General features: G+C 41.5%; 1 protein-coding gene across 15 annotated transcripts in view; it reads right to left on the bottom strand.

Annotated features, from left to right (window-relative positions):
- The window catches only part of PALM2AKAP2 (PALM2 and AKAP2 fusion), a 578,232-nt gene that overhangs the window by 327,204 nt on the left and 232,397 nt on the right, over positions 1 to 18,631 (bottom strand). Inside the window, exon 1 of one of the 15 annotated variants that reach the window (XM_049896017.1) lies at positions 8,466 to 8,484. The exons of the other annotated variants lie outside the window; for them this stretch is intronic. The gene's annotated coding sequence lies outside the window, so the exon portion shown is untranslated. Of the gene's footprint in view, positions 1 to 8,465; positions 8,485 to 18,631 lie in introns of those variants that run through there. 15 annotated transcript variants of the gene reach the window in all.

The following is an 18,631-nucleotide window of genomic DNA, read 5'->3' as shown; positions in this document are numbered from 1 at the left end:
TGTCAATCCATTTCGTTGAGGGTCTTCCTCTTTTTCTCTGACCCTCTACTTTATCAAGCAGGATGTCCTTCTCCAGGAACAGATCCCTCCTGATAACTTGTCCGAAAGATGTGAGATGAAGTCTTGCCATCCTTGCTTCTAAGGAGAATTCTGGCTGTATTTCTTCCAAGACAGATTTATTCATTTTTCTGGCAGTCCATGGTATATGCAATATTCTTCACCAACACCATTATAGAAAGGCATCAATTCTTCTTCAGTCTTCCTTATTTGTTGTCCAGCTTTGACTTGCATGTGAGGTGACTGAAAACACCATGGCTGGGCCAGGTGCACCTTTAGTCCTAAAATCACATCTTTGCTTTTTAACACTTTAAAGAGGTCTTCTGCTGCAGATTTGCCCAATGCAACGCATCTTTTGATTTCCTGGCTGCTGCTTCCATGGGCATTGATTGTAGATCGAAGCGAAATGAAGTCCTTCACAACTTCAATAATTTCTCTGTTTCTCATGATGTTGCTTATTGGTCCAATTGTGAGGATTTTTGTTTTATGTTGAGGTATAATCCATACTGAAGGCTGTGGTCTTTGATCTTCATCAGTAAGTTTTTCAAGTCCTCTTCAGTTTCAGCAAGCAAGGGCGTGTCATCTGCATATTGCAGGTTGTCAATGAGTCTTCCCCCAATCCTGACGCCCAGTTCTTCTTCATATAGTCCAGCTTCTTGGATTATTTGCTCAGCATACAGACTGAATAAATATGATGAAAGGATACAAACCTAAAGCACAACTTTCCTGACTTTAAACCAATCAGTATCCCCTTGTTCTTTTTGAGCAACTGCCCCTTGATCTATGTACAGGTTCCTCATGAGCACGATTAAGTGTTTTGGAATTCCCATTCTTCGCGATGTTATCCATAATGTGATATGATCCACACAATCAAACGCCTTTGCATAGTCAATAAAGCACAGGTAAACATCTTTCTGGTATTTTCTACTTTCAGCCAGGATCCATCTTCCATCAGCAATGATATCTCTGATTCCACATTTTCTTCTGAATCTGGCTTGAATTTTTGGCAGTTCTCTACTGCAACCATTTTTGAATGATCTTTAGCAAAATTTTACTTGCGTATAGTATTAGTGATGTTGTTTAATAATTTCTGCATTTGGTTGGATCACCTTTCTTGGGAATAGGTATAAATATGCATCTCTTCCAGTCGGTTGGCCAGGTAGCTGTCTCTGAAATCTCTTGGCATAGATGAGTGAGCACTTCCAGGGCTGCATTCATTTGTTGAAACATCCCAATTGGTATTCTGTCAATTCCTGGAGCCTTGTTTTTTTTTTGCCAATGCCTTCAGTGCAGCTTGGACTTCTTCCTTCAGTACCATCGGTTCTTGATCATATGCTACCTCCTGAAACAACTGAATGTCGACCAATTCTTTTTGGTACAGTGACTCTGTGTATTCCTTCCATCTTCTTTTGATGCTTCCTGTGTCGTTCAATATTGCACCTCAAGGCTTGATTTTTTTCTTCAGTTCTTTGAGCTTGAGAAACACTGAGCATGTTCTTCCCTTTTGGTCTTCTAACTCCAGGTCTTTGCACATGTCATTATAGTACTTTAGTTCATATTCTCAAGCTGCCCTTTGAAATCTTCTGTTCAGCTCTTTTACGTGATCATTTCTTCCATTTGCTTTAGTTATTTGATGTTCAAGAGCCAATCCTACTTTTAGGATTACTCTTAGGATTAGCTTAGATGGCTACTTTCTATACTGAGGACAAGGGTGATAAACTAGGTTGAGAGGGACGAGGTGGAGGTTGGATATAGGACCACAGAAAATACCACAAACACTGGTCAAGTCCAATCTGGCTTTGAACTAAAGTAAACAAGTTTTATGTTTTAAAAATTTGGTTAAACACCTGAATGCTACACTAAATTTTAAAATACAACATAGACAACATAGGAAAAAAACACAGGAAAAAAAGATCTCCAAGTATGCGTTTCTTCTATATCACCTCTGCTAATTCTACTGATAGCCTCTGGGAGTGCTGATAAAGACCAATAAGCATGTCCTGAGCAGCTCCTCAACCAGCTCTGAACCACAAGGCAATAGATCCTGCATAAAAAGATCCTTGAAAACCTCACAGGGTTCCCTATTTGGTCTCATTTGGTGGCTAATGACAACCTTAGTTGAGGAGAAGGAATCAGTTCTAGCGAGGACCTATGAGACCTGGGGATCTGTCTGGACTGGCTCAGACTTCCAGGGGTAACTCTACACATAAGGAGCAAAGGGACTTTTTCTATAAATCTCTTTTGTTCTGGTACTTTCCATGATCTTATCAGTATTTGTTTCAGGAAAGATCATGTTCATGATGAAGAATGAAGAATTAATGCTGATATCTGATAAAGGTTTAACTTAATGAAATGTTTAAAAAATGGGCAAGAGTGGGAAATTACAAACATGACAAATGGCAGACTTCCCCAACTCCTAACATAATGTATTTCTACATACCCAATTCAGGGTTATGCACTGAATTCTCCTGAATGAGATTTCTCTCTCTCTTTCCCTTTTTTTGGACAGCTGAAAACCAATCAACTTGCAAAAGAAAAATTCTATCCAACAAATAAACACAATGATATTAAGTAATTAAGTGATTCCAAATAGTAATTTCTTGACCTATTTTAATGGAGAAGGTATCTATCTGCACATCCCCAGCTATATGCCTATGTTTAGGCTCAGTTTGATATATCTACCATTCTAAGAAGTTACTGACTATGCCAGCTCCAGGCCCTGTAATTGATCTTCAGAAGATTCCCAATTTCAAGCAGAGAGGTGAAAGAGTCGTAGGTAATATCTAGGTATCGGGCATTACACTTGTTAGAGAATAAAGGGCTTTGTGAAACCTCTGCACTACAGTCGGCCCTCTGTATCCACAGGTTCTGCATCTGCAGACTCAACCAACCATGAATTGAAAATATTTGGGTGGGGGGGGAGAAAAGAAAGTTTCAAAAAGCAAAACTTGAATTTGCTGTGTGCCAAGTGCTATGCTAAATCCACGGCAATGCAGTGAGGCGTAGGAATCCTTCTGTAGCCTCCCACCATTTCACAGATCCTCAGTCTCTCCAGCATTCATTGTTTAAGCACTGTTCAACTTGTGTCTTGTTCGTTTGCTACTTGTGTGCATCCTTTGTTTCTGTGAAAAAATGGCTCCTAAAAAGCAATTAAGCAGTTAAAGCAATCCCTCAAAGGCTAAGCATGAGGGGTTGAGGAGAGCAAGAGGAAGGAGTTTCAGGCTAGTAAGGGATGGCTCGCCAGCTATGGAAAGCACTACGCTTCAAGAACTTCCAGATTACAGGAGAATCGTGTTGGCTGATATTCAGGGAACATCAGTGTTCCCAGAAGAAAGAGCTCCAGCAACTCAGAGAAGAGAAAGACTACCTTCCAGTCTTCAGTTGTGATGGAACAACTGTTACCATAGCATTTACACTGTATTAGGTACCATAGGTAATCTAGAGATCATCTAGAAGATGTGCGTAGGCTGTATTCAAATACTATGCCATTTTATATAAGGGACTTGAGCATCTGAGGATTTTGGTATGCGCAGGGGAGAGGGTGTCCTGGAACCAATCACCCTTGGATGCCAAGGGACAACTGTGCTTTTCTCTCTCCCTCCCTCCCTCCCTCTGTCCTTGTCTTTCTCACTCTGTCTCTCTCGCTCTCTCCGTCTTCCATTTTTCCTTTCTTCCCCTTTCTCCCTCCCTATTCTGTAAGGACTCCATGTACTTAACTGTACAGTGTTATAGTGTCAGGTTCACAAACTTGTTCTGTAAAGTGCCACATAGCAAATATTTCTGGCCTTGTGGGTCACATGATCTCTGCTGCAAGTCTGCAGTCATAGTAGGAAAGCAGGCACAGACAATACATAAATGAATGGGTATTCCATTTGGCCTACAAGCCATAGTTTGCAGACCCCTGCTACAGAGCATCAAGAGACTACATCAGCCTGAGACCAGAAGAACTAGATGGTGCCCAGCTACAACTGATAACTGCCCTGACAGGGAACACAACAGAGAGCCCCTGAGGGACCAGGAGAACTGTGGGATGCAGATCTCAAATTCTTATAAAAACACCAGACTTAATGGTCTGATTGAGACTAGAAGGACCCCAGAGGTCATGGTCCCCAGACCTTCTGTTAGCTCAAGACAGGAACCATTCCCTAAGCCAACTCTTCAGACAGGGATTGGACTGGACTATGGGATAGAAAATGATACTGGTGAAGAGGGAGCTTCTTGGATCAAGTAGACACATGAGACTATGTTGGCATCTCCTGTCTGAAGGGAAGATGAGAGGGTAGAGGTGGTCAGAAGCTGGCTGAATGGACATGAAAATAGAGGGTGGAGGGAAGGAGTATGCTGTCTCATTAGGGGGAGAGCAATTGGGAGTATATAGCAAGGTGTATATAAATTTTTATATGAGAGACTGACTCAATTTGTAAACTTTCACTTAAAGCACAATAAAAAAAAAAAAAAGAAAGAAAGAACCTATTACTCCACCCTCAGCTCTGCTACTGATGCAAGCTCTAGGAATCTGCAGTAAGACCAACAAGGTGTGGGTATGTGTTTGTGGTGGTAGCGGTCGGCGGGCGCACATAAATAAGTCATAGGGAAAGGAGACACAAGAAAAACATTAAGTCTTCCAAATCTTTAGGAACGACTGCAAACTTCCTTCTCTACCACGTGCAGAAAAGGCAATGCTTTCCCCAGAGCCACTGTTCTGCACTGCCCTGCTCATAGGGCTGAAAAGAGATCACAGTAAAGTATAAAGTGTCATCAGCACGTGAACCTTTCGGTGTGTGAGTCAGTGACAGCCACTGACAGGTTTGCTGCTCATTTCTGAACCCACTTAATACATTCATTAAAATACATTTACATTCTCAACTGACTTATTTAATAAGAACAAATTTCTATGCCAATGGCAGGGTAGGGGGAGGATTACAGGACAAGGGGGTGGATTTTGTAACCTCTAAAACCATAATCCTGGATATAATTTATAATAATTTATATAATTTATTAATTTATCCTCTTACAGAGAGGATAGAGGCTGCTGTGAATACACCAGAGAAAAGTCATATGGTGGCATTGAGGCCACCAAAGGCCACCAATGGCCATGTGGGACAAGGCACTCACAGGTGTTACTGACAGAGCCACCTCCCCACTGGCTGTGTTTCTAGTGAAATTGAATGCCATATGCCCAGTTAGATCATCTTACTCAACCACACAGAACTTGTGGAAAATGGAAATTGTTCAAATGACGAAATACCATCCTGGCCAACATTTAGCAGGGACTATATATTTTTTTTATAAATTTAAAATGGAAAAATAACACGTCTAGTGCATATTGCGCTGTTAGGCTGGCAATGGAGCTGCTACAGAAGAAAAGTAAAAGCCAGTCTTAAATTGGTGTACCCAGGATTTCTAGAGGAAAGGAGGGAGGCAGGGGATTCTTATTGAGTGTTAAATGCACCTGAAATTTTTAAGAGATTATTTTATGTAAGTCTCGCAACACCATGAGGCAGGTAGCATTGGCCCTACTTTGAAGAAGAAACTAAGGCTCAGATGGGTTGAATACCTAGGGCACAGAGGGAGGAATTGGGGGCAGTGGTATTTGCACCCATGTCTGCCCAGTTCTGAGTCCATGCTGTGTTTTCCCCAAAGCGAAGGCTTCAGTGTTAGTAGGGTAGTAGCGTCTGGTACCTTACCCCTTCTAACATCTGTATCCTAGACCACAAAGCCTGGTAAGGAGAAACCCAGAGGATTAGGGCAAGGGCCACAATGGCCAGAGACCGTGATGTTGAATCTTAGTGGCCCTTTAGAATGACCTGTGTAGCAGCCATGACACCAACTCGCCACCCACTTCCCTTCCTCTAGAAGAAGGCATCATGGGTTTCCTTCCTGGCCTGAGCCTGGGGACATGCCCCTCCCCAGGCTGTGTTGGCTCTCAGAGCAATGGGGAGGAGGTGGGACCTGCTGTCTTATCTGGGCTACCACCTGTCCTTTCTGCTTCCTATTCATTCTTCAGATCTCATCTCAGAAGTCACCACCTTCATCTATACCATCTAGAGTGCCCATCCCTGCCCTACACACAGCTTGCTCTATCATGTCACTTCCTTTCCTGTTTATTTTCTTCCTAGGTGCTTATCACCACACCTGAAATTATCTAATATGCATGTTTACTGGTTTTTATCTGTCTCTTCTCTTTAGGATGCAAACTTACTGAGTTGGGACCTTCTGATTTGCTGTACTATATCATGTCCTCAGAACCCTGATGGCGCAGTGGTTAAGAGCTCAGCTGCTAACCAAAAAAGGTCGGCAGTTCAAATCAACCAGCTGCTCCATGGAAACCCTATGGAGCAGTTCTACTTTGTCCTATAGGGTCACTATGAGTTGGAATCAACTTGACGGCAACAAGTTTTTTTGTTTTTTTTTTTTGGTTGATCATATCCTCAGTGCCTAGAACTGTGTCTGGTATGTGGTAGACAATAAATAAATGAGCACGGCAGTGAGTGAGTGAGTAAATGAGTGAATACAAACACCCAGTAAGTTGTATTTCCAGCAGGATGCAGAGCCTAGCCGGTGTTCCCCACTGTGGTGGCAAATTAGGTCCCCACTGAGATCTCAGTACACACTATTTCTGCATCAGTGTGGAAAGCATTTTAGATGAGCAGGTTTTCTTCCTCTCCCTGGGACTGCGCAGTAAGGGTCACACAGAACAGACGAAACACACGTTTCTTCTGCTCATTGGGGGCCCCTAGCAATTATAGTGAGAAACTCTACAGAATTAACATGGGCTAGCCCATAAATCCTGAAAAGCCCTGAATCCAGTAAACACAGCAATTTTTAGCAAGTCATGTGCCTTTTCTAGCTGCCTCAGAGCAATTCTGGGGAGTGACTGCTCATCCAAAGATGTGAACAGTCTTTGCTCCAGCCTTATGGTGGCGTCCAGGAGACCGCCATTAGCTAAATGACAATCAAATATTCTGTTGATATTGACACAACACATAGTAAGAAACATAGTGAAAGCCTGTGCATGCAGCTCCTAGACTTCCCTTTCAGACCCTGTATCAGTGACCCCAGGTGGCTTTTGTTTTCTTTTGGGAGGATGATAAAAGGATAAAGCAGAAGAATCCTCAAATGCACTTGCTAAGAAGGGGCAGTTGTGCGTGGCCTGACCTGAGAAGAGAATTTAAGGTGTTAATTGGTTATTCTGGTTTCTACCCTCCACCTTCATGACTGACTTCATGAAGCCCTCCTACCAGCACACACACACCCCTTCCCAATATTTGATATTGGGGGACAAGATGACAATCAGTGTTATGAAGATTCTACAGCATGAGTGAGGCATGTTCATGGCTGAGTTGTATGGGCTTCCCTCTCACTGGCCTCCATGTAAGTCCCAGGTAGGGGCTGGAATGCCCTGCTGAATCATGCAGCATGAGGGGAGTACCAGGGGTATGCAGCAATGTGCAAACCCGTTGCTGTCAGGCCAATTCCCACTCACAGTGACCCTATAAGACAGAGTAGAATTGCCCCATACAGTTTTCAAGGAGCAGTTGGTGGATTCGAACCGCATACCTTTTGGTCAGCAGCCAAGCTCTTAACCCCTGTGCCACCAGGGCTCCACAGTAATGTGTAAGTGGGTTTCAAAGGCTTAGCATGTGCATGACCACATATATGCACACATGTAAACACACATGTGCATATATATGCTCATATGAGTTTGGCATTTCCATTTCTAAATAAACTTTTTATGTCGGAGTACTTTTAGATTTACAAAAAAGTTGCAAAAATAGCACTGAGAGTCCCCATACATTCCTCACCCAGCTTCCCCTAATGTGAACATCTTCAGAACCATGACATATTTGTCAAAACTAAGACACTAACATTGGAACCACACCATTAACTAAACCACAAACTCTTTAGATTTCACCAGTATCTTTTCACTACCGTACTTCCTCTGTTCCAGAATCCAATCCAGGGAACCACAGTGTCTTCAGGGCATTTCCATTTTGAAGATTTAGGATGGCACATTCCCTCAGGTCCTTACACAGTGGGCTTTGAAAATAGAGAAAATGGCTCTCAGGCCAATGAGATACTGAGATTCCTTGGCTCCGTCTTCAGCTTACTTTCCTTTAGTAAAATTACTTAACCTAAGTCTCAGTTTGCTAATCTGTAAAATGGAGCTAATAGCAGCACTTACTTCATACGATTGTGAACATTAAATAAAATGATCCTGCAAAAGTGCTTACCTGAAGGCTGGATAAACTACACATTCAGCAAATGTTAGCAACTGGAATCAGTTCTTATAACAAGAGGAGTAACTGTACCCCATGTTCAGATTCACCAATAAATAAAAGGTCGGGAGTCATTTTGAGGAGCAGACCCCAGATCTTAAAAAACTATAGTTTTTGCGTATGACTCACAAAAGAACTGGGTGTGGTCGCTGAGGTCAGGAACTACAGATTTGTATCTTGGCCTTTCCTTCTTGGCTTTGTCTGGTGGTTGGAAGCCAGGGCCGTGACAACTGTGCAGTGCTGAAAGAAAAGGGAAAGTGAGAAGTGCCCAGATGGCCTCATCCTGGCTTCTGCAAATGTCTGGAGCTCAGCCTGAACAGCTGGGATGGGGCCAGGCCTAAGGTAGTAATACCAGTAAGCTCTCTTGTTGTTAGGTACCTTTGAGTCAGTTTCAACTCATAGCGACCCCACGTAAAACAGAACAAAACACTGCCCGGTGTTGCTATGTTTGAGACCATTGTTGCAGCCACTGTGTCAATCCATCTCATTGAGGGTCTTCCTCTCTTTCACTGACCGTCTACTTTACCAAGCATTACATCCTTCTCCGGGGACTGATTCCACCTGATAATGTGCCCAAAGTACATATGACTAAGTCTCACCATCCTCGCTTCCAGGGAGTATTCTGGCAGTCCATGGTATACGCAACATTCTTCACCAACACCATAATTCAAATGCACCAATTCTTCTTTGGTCTTCTTTATTCATTGCCCAGCTTTCACATGCATATAAGGTGATTGGAAAGACCATGGCTTATCAGGCACACCTTAGTCCCCAAAGTGACATCTTTGCTTTTTAACATTTTAAAGAGATCTCTTGCAGCTGATTTGCCCAATGCAATGCGTCTTTTGATTTCTTGACTGCGGTTTCCATGATCATGGATTGTGGATCCAAGTAAAATGAAATCGTTGACAATTTCCATCTTTTTTCCATTTATCATGATGTTGCTTATTGGTCAGGATTTTTGATTTCTTTATGTTGAGGTGTAATCCATACTGAAGGCTGTAGTCTTTGATCTTCATCATTAAGTGCTTCAAGCCCTCTTCACTTTCAGCAAGCAAGGTTGTGTTATCTGCATATCCCAGGTTGTTAATGAGTCTTCCTCCAATCCTGATACTGCGTTCTTCTTCATATAGTCCAGTGAGCTTTAGATGTTCCTTGTTCCAGAAATCAAGCCAGTCAAATCTCTTGCAATCAGCAAGGTCCACATAAATACTGCTGACTCCATTCCATGGGGAAAGAGGATGAAAATCAATATTTACTGAGAGTTTCCTATGTGCCAGGCCCTTCACACATATTATGTAGTGATCTCCAAACATTTTCACACAGTCTTAACTATAAAATATTTTGAACACATACCTTCTATATATAAAAGTAATAGATAAATATAAGTGGTATATATATACCACTGAACTAATATGTACATTACAGAATATACACAAAAACAGGCATTTCAAATCAATAATTTGTAGATCAAATAACATGTTAAGTGAATTAAAAATGATAGCATTGTTAGTGATGGGTGTAAATACTTAGTTTAAAAAGTCTTCTTGATGGCCTCTGGGGTCTTAAAAGCTTCCAGGTGGCCATCTAAGAGGCATCAATTGGTTCCCAACCCACCTGGAGCAAAGAATAATGAAGAACACCAAAAACACAAGGAAAATATTAGCTCAAAAGACAAAAGGGCCACATAAACCAGAGACTCCATTAGCCTGAGACCAGAGAAACTAGATGGTGCCTGGCTACCACCAATGACTGCCCTGACAGGGAATAAAACAGAGAGTCCCTGACAGAGCAGGAGAAAAGTGGGGTACAGAATTCAAATTTACGTAAAAAGACCAGACTTAATGGTCTGACTGAGACTAGAGGAACCCCAGAAGACATGGCCCCTGGACTCTCTAACCCAGAACTAAAACTATTCCCAAAGCCAACTCTTCAGTCAAAGATTAGAGTGAAGTATGAAACATAAGATAATACTTGTGACGAGTGTGCTTTTTAGTTCAAGTAGATACACAACACCAAATGGGCAGTTCCTGTCCAGAGATAGGATGAGAAGGCAGAAAGTGATAACAGCTGGTTGAATGGACACAGGAACCCCAAGGTGGAAAGGGGAATGTGCTGTCACATTATAGGGATTGCAACTACGGTCACATAATAATATGTGTATAAATTTTTGTATGAAAAACTTGAACCGTAAACTTTTACCTAAAGCACAATTAAAAAACAAAAGTCTTCTTGATAATTTTGAACTTCTTGGGCTTTCTTGTCAGATGTGATTCACCTGTCTTTATTTTTTTACATCTTAATGAGGCTGATTAAAAAAACACTCCTCCATAGAGGAGAAGCATCAACCCTGCCATTTTCTTGTTTGTGTGGACACTGCCACAGGTAGCTTTTAATTTGTACTTTCCGTGCAAAAACTTTTTAACCCACTTCTTCAGTACAGTAGAGTTCATTTAGTTTAAACTAGATGATAAAACCGATTGCCATCAATTCCGACTCATAGCAACCATATAGGACAGAGTAGAACTGACCCCTACAGTTTTCAAGGAGAGGCTGGTGGATTTGAACTGTCAACCTTTTGGTTAGTAGCTGTAGCTCTTAACCACTACACCACCAGGGTTTCCAAACTAGACGATATACTCTGTAAACCCCCTTCACCTGGCAGAGGTAAATTGCAATAAAACATCACAATGTGCTGGAAGTGAATGAATAAGGACAGAGCTGCCAATCCCTTCAAGTTCTGGAATTTCCTCTGTTCTTTCAGGATATGCAGCATACTGATCAAGTGTGGGGGCCAGAGGGAATCCATATGGAAAACATTAGTAAAGCTTAATTTCTTAAGTAAATGATAAATAATAGAAATGCTAAATTTTTCTACTCACACTCCAAAGGGCTGCTCTGTATATCCCATGGGGACACCCACCCCTCTTTGGACTCCATTTGCTCACTGCACTAAATTGTCACAATAACCCTATTAGGTGAGCAGATAATGACATCTCCATTTTACATGTGAAAGAGGAACTGAGGCCCCAGGGTCTGTGCAGGTATGGTGTCACCCAATGGGTAAGTTTTAAAGTTGGTTTGAAACTCAAGTCTCCTAATGCCAGCTGCAGCCCTCTTTATTTCACCCTCCCTTTCCATCCCCTCACCTCTGCCATTAAGTCTCTCCTCCTCTCACCTGTTGGGGCTGTTAAAAATAAATGGCAGCTCCAGCATCCAAGAGGCCATAGTCTCAGCAGTGTAAGCTGCCAGAGAACCATGGCATTGTGACAGTTAAAAAAGTCAAGTAGAAACCCTTCTGGCATTAAGTATAAAGTGCTTGTACAAGAAGGGCAGCTCACCTTGGAAGAATTTGAGACCTGGGGAAACTAGAGTGAATCCTAAAATGCATAATAGAAGGGACAAAGCTAGTAAAAGATGGGTGAGAAGCTGAATGGTACAGTGATCAAGAGCCCTGGATCTGGATTTGGACTGCTTAAATAAGAATCCCAGCTAGGGCAGAGTAGGGTCACTATGAGTCGGAATCGACTCGACGGCAGCGGGTTTGGCTTTTTTTTTTCTTTCAGCTCTAGCCTTACGAGCTGCATGGCCTTGGCTGCTAAGCCTTGGTTTCCCCAACTGTAAAAATACTTTGGTTTTTATGAGGAATTGAGAGGTCCTTTACAGAAATTTTTTTTTTTTTTTTTTTTTTTTACAGAACTTAGCACATGGTAGCATCAGTAAATGGAAGCTATTACTTATATTTGATTTTCTGTGTAGGATGAGACCAGGCAGAACTGTGATCCTCCTCCATACCTCCCACCCTTGTAAGTCTGTGTCCTGGGCTAACATCTCTGCTGTCCAACACCCCCCTCCCCAGGACCTCACACCAAAAAGGGTCACCCTCAGATACTACTCAGCTTTACATTCTAATACATGCTGACTATAAATCATCCTATTTACTTACTAAAGCAATTCCCCCTAAGATTCTCACCTGCATATCACTGGAAAGAAATAAAACTATTTTCCTCTAAAGAAAAAATAAGAATAAAGGGTGATTGAGGTGCTTCTTAAATCCCAGTTGTTCTCCCGATAATAAAATAACTCTCACCTTGGTTGATACTACATCAACTTTATTTGTATGTTAAAATACATAAACTTTGTACACTGTCAAAGTAGAGTTCTAAAGAAGTACATCCCTGGAGGAAGTTGGTCACTTAAGTAGGTAGCTGAGTATTATTGTTTGATTTGGGTCCCCCCCCCAAAAACAATATGTTCAAGTCCTAACCCCGGGTACCTGTGAATGTGACCTTAAGATTACATGAGGTCATGCTGGAGTAGGGTAGGCCCTAATCCAATATGGCTGATATCCTTATAAAAAGAGGAGAAGAGACACAGGCAGAGAGGCAAGAAGGCCATGTGAAGACTAAGGCAGAGACTAGAGTGATGCATCTACAAGCCAAGGGATGCCTGGGGCTACCAGAAGCTAGAAGAGAGAAGGAAGGATCTTCTCCTACAGCCTTCAGAGAGAGCACAGCCCTACCAACACACTGAATTCGAACATCTAGCTTACAAAACTATGAGAGAATATATTTGTCTTGTTTTAAGCCCCCCACTTTGTGGTACTTCTGTTACAGAAGTCCTAGGAATCTAATATGCAGAGCTATAGCCTGAGTGAGAAAGGACTGGACTGAACAGAGGCCCTCAATTTGAGGTAGTACCACCCTACCAGGGGCATTGGAAACGTGTACAGGCATTTCTTTTTCTTGATTGTCACAATGGCTAGGGGGTACCATTGCCATTTAGTACTGGTAGGGTAGAGATGCTAAATATCCTTCAATGTGTAGGACAATCCCAAACATTGAAGAACTGTCCTGCCCAATATACCAAAAACTCCATGACTGAGTCATACATGGAACATTCCTTGATGCTCAAGGGGATCGCTAAACTAGGTGAGGCCATAGCCCAGAAGCTGGAACTGCTGGGTGGGTCTTAGGAGCTCAGGGTGGTCTGGGCCAGTTCTATTCTCACAATAATTTGTGAGCACCTTCATTATATACGGAAAACCTTTTCTGAAGGGTATTTTCTGCTGGACTGTGAGCTCCATGTCAGCAGACACCATGTCAAATTCATCATTGTAAACTCCAGGCCTATCATGGTGCTTGCCATATGGAAGGTGCCAAGTACATGGCTGGGAACTTGATTTAAAAAGGTAAGTCAGAATTTGTCTTTGGTAGAATGAGCTAACTAAGAAGTCAGCTCTAGCATGAGGAAAACAGGAGGCCACCTGGCCCCAGGAGACCAGGTGATGCACAGATGAAAGGAACCCAAAGACCTAGAGCAGCATATCTCCAAGCGGTGTCTACTAACCACCCGCATCAGAGTTGGTGCAGGACCTGTTAAATGCAGATTCCCAGGCCCCATCAGCCTCTCTAAGGGTGGGGCTCAGAAATATGCATTTTAAACAAATTCTCTTCATGATTCATGATTCTTGGGTATATTAGCATTTGAGAAACAAAACTACATTGTGTCAGATAATCTGTGACCAGGATAAAGGAAATTTGGGGTTTGCAAAAGCTCTTTGTCACTACTGCTATGGAATTTTCTGGATCGGAAATCTGCATTTTGCAAAGATCTTTTTAAGGTGTCTGTGTTTCCTGTTGGAAACCCTGGTGGCGTAGTAGTTAAGCGCTATGGCTGCTAACCAAGAGGCTGGCAGTTCAAATCTGCCAGGTGCTCCTTGGAAACTCTATGGGGCAGTTCCACTCTGTCCTATAGTGTCACTATGAGTCAGAATCGACTCAACGGCAGTGGGTTGGTTTTCGGCTTGGTGTTTCCTGTTAAGACATGGGGTTTTAATTAGAAATTAGATTTCCAGGCAAGTTTTTCTTAACTTTACAATAACATTCCTTTTGAAATTGTTAATTGGCCTCAGATTATTGTTTGGTGGGAAAGAAGGATCTGTGTAGCCCTTGAGACCAAAGTAACAAAAGTTCCAGAGAGCTAATGATGGGCAACAATTCGGCACTTACTCTGAGTCAGGGGTTTGAACTGGTTTGTAGCCATGCTGAGAATTTGTATTTCTAACAAGTTCCCAGGAAGTTATACATAAAAATCACTTGGGGATCTTATTAAAATATCGATTCTGATTCAGTATATCTGGGGTGGAAATGCAAATCTTCAACAGGGAACTTGTTAGAAGTGCAAATTCTCAGCAGGGGTTCGAACCAGAAAGAACTGGTTCGAAAACCTACTGTGAGCCCAGCACTGCTCTATGTACTGACACAAACGGCTCATTTACACTTCACAACATCCTTACAAAGTAGGTACATCACAGATAGTGAAACTGTGGCTCAGAAACATTAAGCAACTTGATCACTTCAATACACTAGTAAGTGACTGAGCTGGGATTCGAACTCAGATAGTGAGACTTGCAGAACCTCAAGCCTGGAACTTCTGGCACCTCCTGTGCACCCAAAACTAGCCCTCTACAAGGATGTTCCACATTTGGCCCTTCTAGAGGATCGGGATCTTGCTTCTTTACGTACTGAATCCTTTACAACCAGGTAGCCCTGCCAATTAGTGAGGCTTTTCCTTGTGTCTCTGTGAGTGCAAGTGGGACACTGAAATTGGAATGAAATAGAAGAATCTGTCAGTACCTCCAAAAGGAAATATTTACTGGTTGGCTTCCAGTCTGTGACTTTAGAATTTGTAAGGCTCTAGTGCTTGAAAATAATTGGCTTTTTAAATTTAACTGACAGCTCAAGTCACCCCAAACAAGGATCTTTTAGATCATTTTCTCTACCAAGAAAAAAAGGATGAATTCAGCAATCAGAAAGATAAAACTCTATACTGACTTAAACAGCTGGCTCATCAGAGAAATGGATTATCTTAGACACTGAAAAGCTCAGTATTTTCCAACGATTATCAAGAAATGCTGGTGTCATGGATTAAATTGTATCCCCCAAAATATGTGTATCAATTTGGCTAGTATTGTGTGATTGACCACCATTTTTGTCATCTGATGTGATTTTCCTGTGTGTTGTAAATCCTACCACTATGATGTTAATGAGATAGGATAGGCAGCAATTATGTTAATGAGGCAGGACTCAATCTACAAGATTGCATTGTGTCTTGAGTCAATCTCTTTTGAGATTTAAAAGAGACAAGTGAGCAGAGAGACATGGGGATCTCCTATCACCTAGAAAGCAATGCTGGGAGCAAAGTGCATCCTTTGGACTCGAGGTTCCTCCACCAAGATGCTCCTAGGGGAGGTGACACAGAAGGGTATATGTTCCCCAAACTGATGAAAAGTGATACAGCCATCCCAGGGAGCAAACACAGCCTGCGCTAACACTCAAGTTTAAACATAGGGAGTTCTCACTATCGTAAAAATTTTCCTTAAATAAGTAAGCAATATTTCCTCTGCATGTTAGTTAACAACTGTGAAGAAGAGCTAAAGCAGAAAGCAAACTCCTGTGAAATCGACAACTAAAGCATTACTAAATGAATCACATTTCTTCTACCTTACCTAATAATTTGGGATAAAAGAGTCCATTCACAGAAAATCCTCTATGCCCCATCACCACATCATCGTCTTTTGGAAAGAGCCTTTCAAAATTCATTTTCTAATTACAATAAATTGAGCTTATTTTATTTTGAAGACCGATTTTACTCCCCTTCTACTATTAGTTTCACATACTGACATTATTCTTTCCTTTCCATAGGATCAGAAAACATGAACCCACCCATTCATCTCAATGTCACAACATTCACTATCTCTTAAGAAAACTCATGGTGCAATGTCTGTGTAAACCCATCTTCTTTATGAAATGAATTCCCATTTCATGAAATAATGGTAAAATGCAAACAACCATCTCTGGCTAGTGGTACAATTGCAGTCCAACAGATAGATTCACTTTACATCTATCATTTTTATATTAAAGCACACACTTGAAGTGGGGTAGAAACTGGGCCAGGGAGCAGGCGATCATTTACAAGCCATCAGGAACTCACATAAACAGACCACTTGTTTGTGTTGTCAATGATCACTGACTGATATTTGATGAGCAGGAACAAGACTGTTCAATATTGCTCTGATTCAAGGAACTTTATGCATGGGTTAGTACTGAGAACACACAAATGTTCACTCCATATTCAGTATATAAACTCAAAGAGTAGGAACAGAATGCATTTTGGTCATATCATACTTGGAAAACTGGAATGAGCATGATGTAGCTCATTAATTAGAAGGTAGTCTGGTCAGCTGCCACAACACAACAAACAAACCTAGATACCAAGAAGAGGGGCACAAATTCTGGCTTGCTGCACTTTAGATAGGTGATCCAATTCAAATTCAGTAAATTCTGTAAATGTCAGTTTTTTAATTTGTAAAATGCAAGTGACACTGACCCTAAGGTTGAAGTGAGGATTAAAGATGACATGTATAGAGTCCTTAGCATTAGGCACTCATTAAGTCTGGTCCCTCCTGCCCTCTCCGAATTAGTTATCCATATGAAGAGTACTGTCCTTGAAGGAAGAGGCCTTTTCCCTCTTCTTTCTTTTGTTTTTAAACTGAATTCTTACACGTCACAGGATACTGCATAATCCTAGAAGCACAGTTATTTTAAAAATATCTTGGAAGAATGAATCCACTGGGTTTGAAGCTAGCTGGCCATGCAACAAAACAGAAAACTGGTTAGCTTGGCCACTCATATGACCATCTGAAAAGGCTGTGGTGGAATGCACAGGAAGTCTTTTTTAGTCTCATGTAAATTAAATTGTCTCTTTCTTCCACATCATGAGGGGGAACAAGACATACACTTTGCACAGCAATGAACTGAAAACCATTTGCAGCTCCACTAATATTTTTCAGGTACCTTTCCAAATGAGAATAACAATATCAAAGCAAAAAGTAATCATTTGAATTACTGTAGGTACATGTCTGTCTTAGTTCTCTAGTGCTGCTATAACAGAAATACCACAGGTGGATGGCTATAACAAAGAGAAGTTTATTTTCTCACAGTAAAGTAGGCTAAAAGTCCAAATTCAGGGTGTCGGCTTAGACCATATGTAAAATTTTCAAAATAGATATTCAAAAGAGATTAAGACAACTCTAAGACTCCATCAATTTCAGGCAATTAAAAAAAAATGAGCAGAGAAACTGAGATAAAATGCAGAAGAGAACTCTATGTGCTGTAAACTGCACCCCATTTCCTAAGGGTAGGATGGGGGTACCTGCCCCTCACACTAACCTTAATTAAACACAGTGAACAGGTATCTGACATCCACCTGGGAAATCCCAAGGGAGAGGCATGAGCAGACTAGCTGCTTATAGACAAGTGAAAGTACAGGAGCCTGCATTGGACAGCCTCCCTGAGTTTGTGTGGCTAAAGGGTGCTCAAGTGTTTCTTGTGGACCAGGTGTGGAACACCCAAGGGAGAGAGTGAGTACACATATTAAATCCAACTTGGGGGTCTCCTTAGGTCCTTTCCAAGAGGGCCACCTGCAGGAACAAACAGACTTGCATAGCAGCTTGACTTTTTGGTAGCACTAATTAGAGTTCTTATGATTAGAGTCAATGGCAACATGCCAATTTGAGTTCAGAAAGACCCTTAATAACTCAGTGGGTTACGGGTTACTCTATCTACTCTTAGTCATAAGTAAAACTGATATTTTATGGGATTGTGCATCATTCATCAAAGCAAGGCCTTGTATTTTTACCTTAGTTCAATTAGCAGGGCCATACTTTGAGAATCACTGTCCTAGAAAGCAACCATGCTGTGTTGAGTCAATTATGCCCACTTAGGATAGATGTCTGGCAGAAAGATGTGGCAGTCTGCTTCCGTAAAGATTTACAGCCTTGGAAACTCTATGGGGCAATTCTACTCTGTCCTATAGAGTTGCTATGAGTTGGAATCAACTCGACGGCAATGGCTTTGGGTGTTTATGAAAGATGTGGAAAATCATATGATCTCAACTTCTATCACTATTAGGAAGATCTGGTTCTCCCAGATCCATCCCCTCTTCACACTCCACCCTGTTCCCACCTTCAGGCAATCTTTCTCACAAATGTTTACTTTGCTTCTCATTCCACTTTTTCTTCTAATTCTTACCCAGTTATTCCAGAGAAATTCCTTTCCCTACTTTCCCTTAGTAAGGCAAAATCTATTCAAATCATAATGTGAATACAAGTAATTATAATCATATAAAAATGTGTTTTCCAGTGTAATTGTACATAACTAAGTACCTGTTTCATTATCTTCTATAGCACTTGAAAAGTCCAAGAATTCCTTTAAGAACCTCCATGAAAGTTT

Source organism: Elephas maximus, chromosome 9, assembly GCF_024166365.1.
Source record: "Elephas maximus indicus isolate mEleMax1 chromosome 9, mEleMax1 primary haplotype, whole genome shotgun sequence".
Lineage (NCBI taxonomy): Eukaryota > Metazoa > Chordata > Mammalia > Proboscidea > Elephantidae > Elephas > Elephas maximus.
This window is presented reverse-complemented; position numbering and strand designations above follow the sequence as displayed.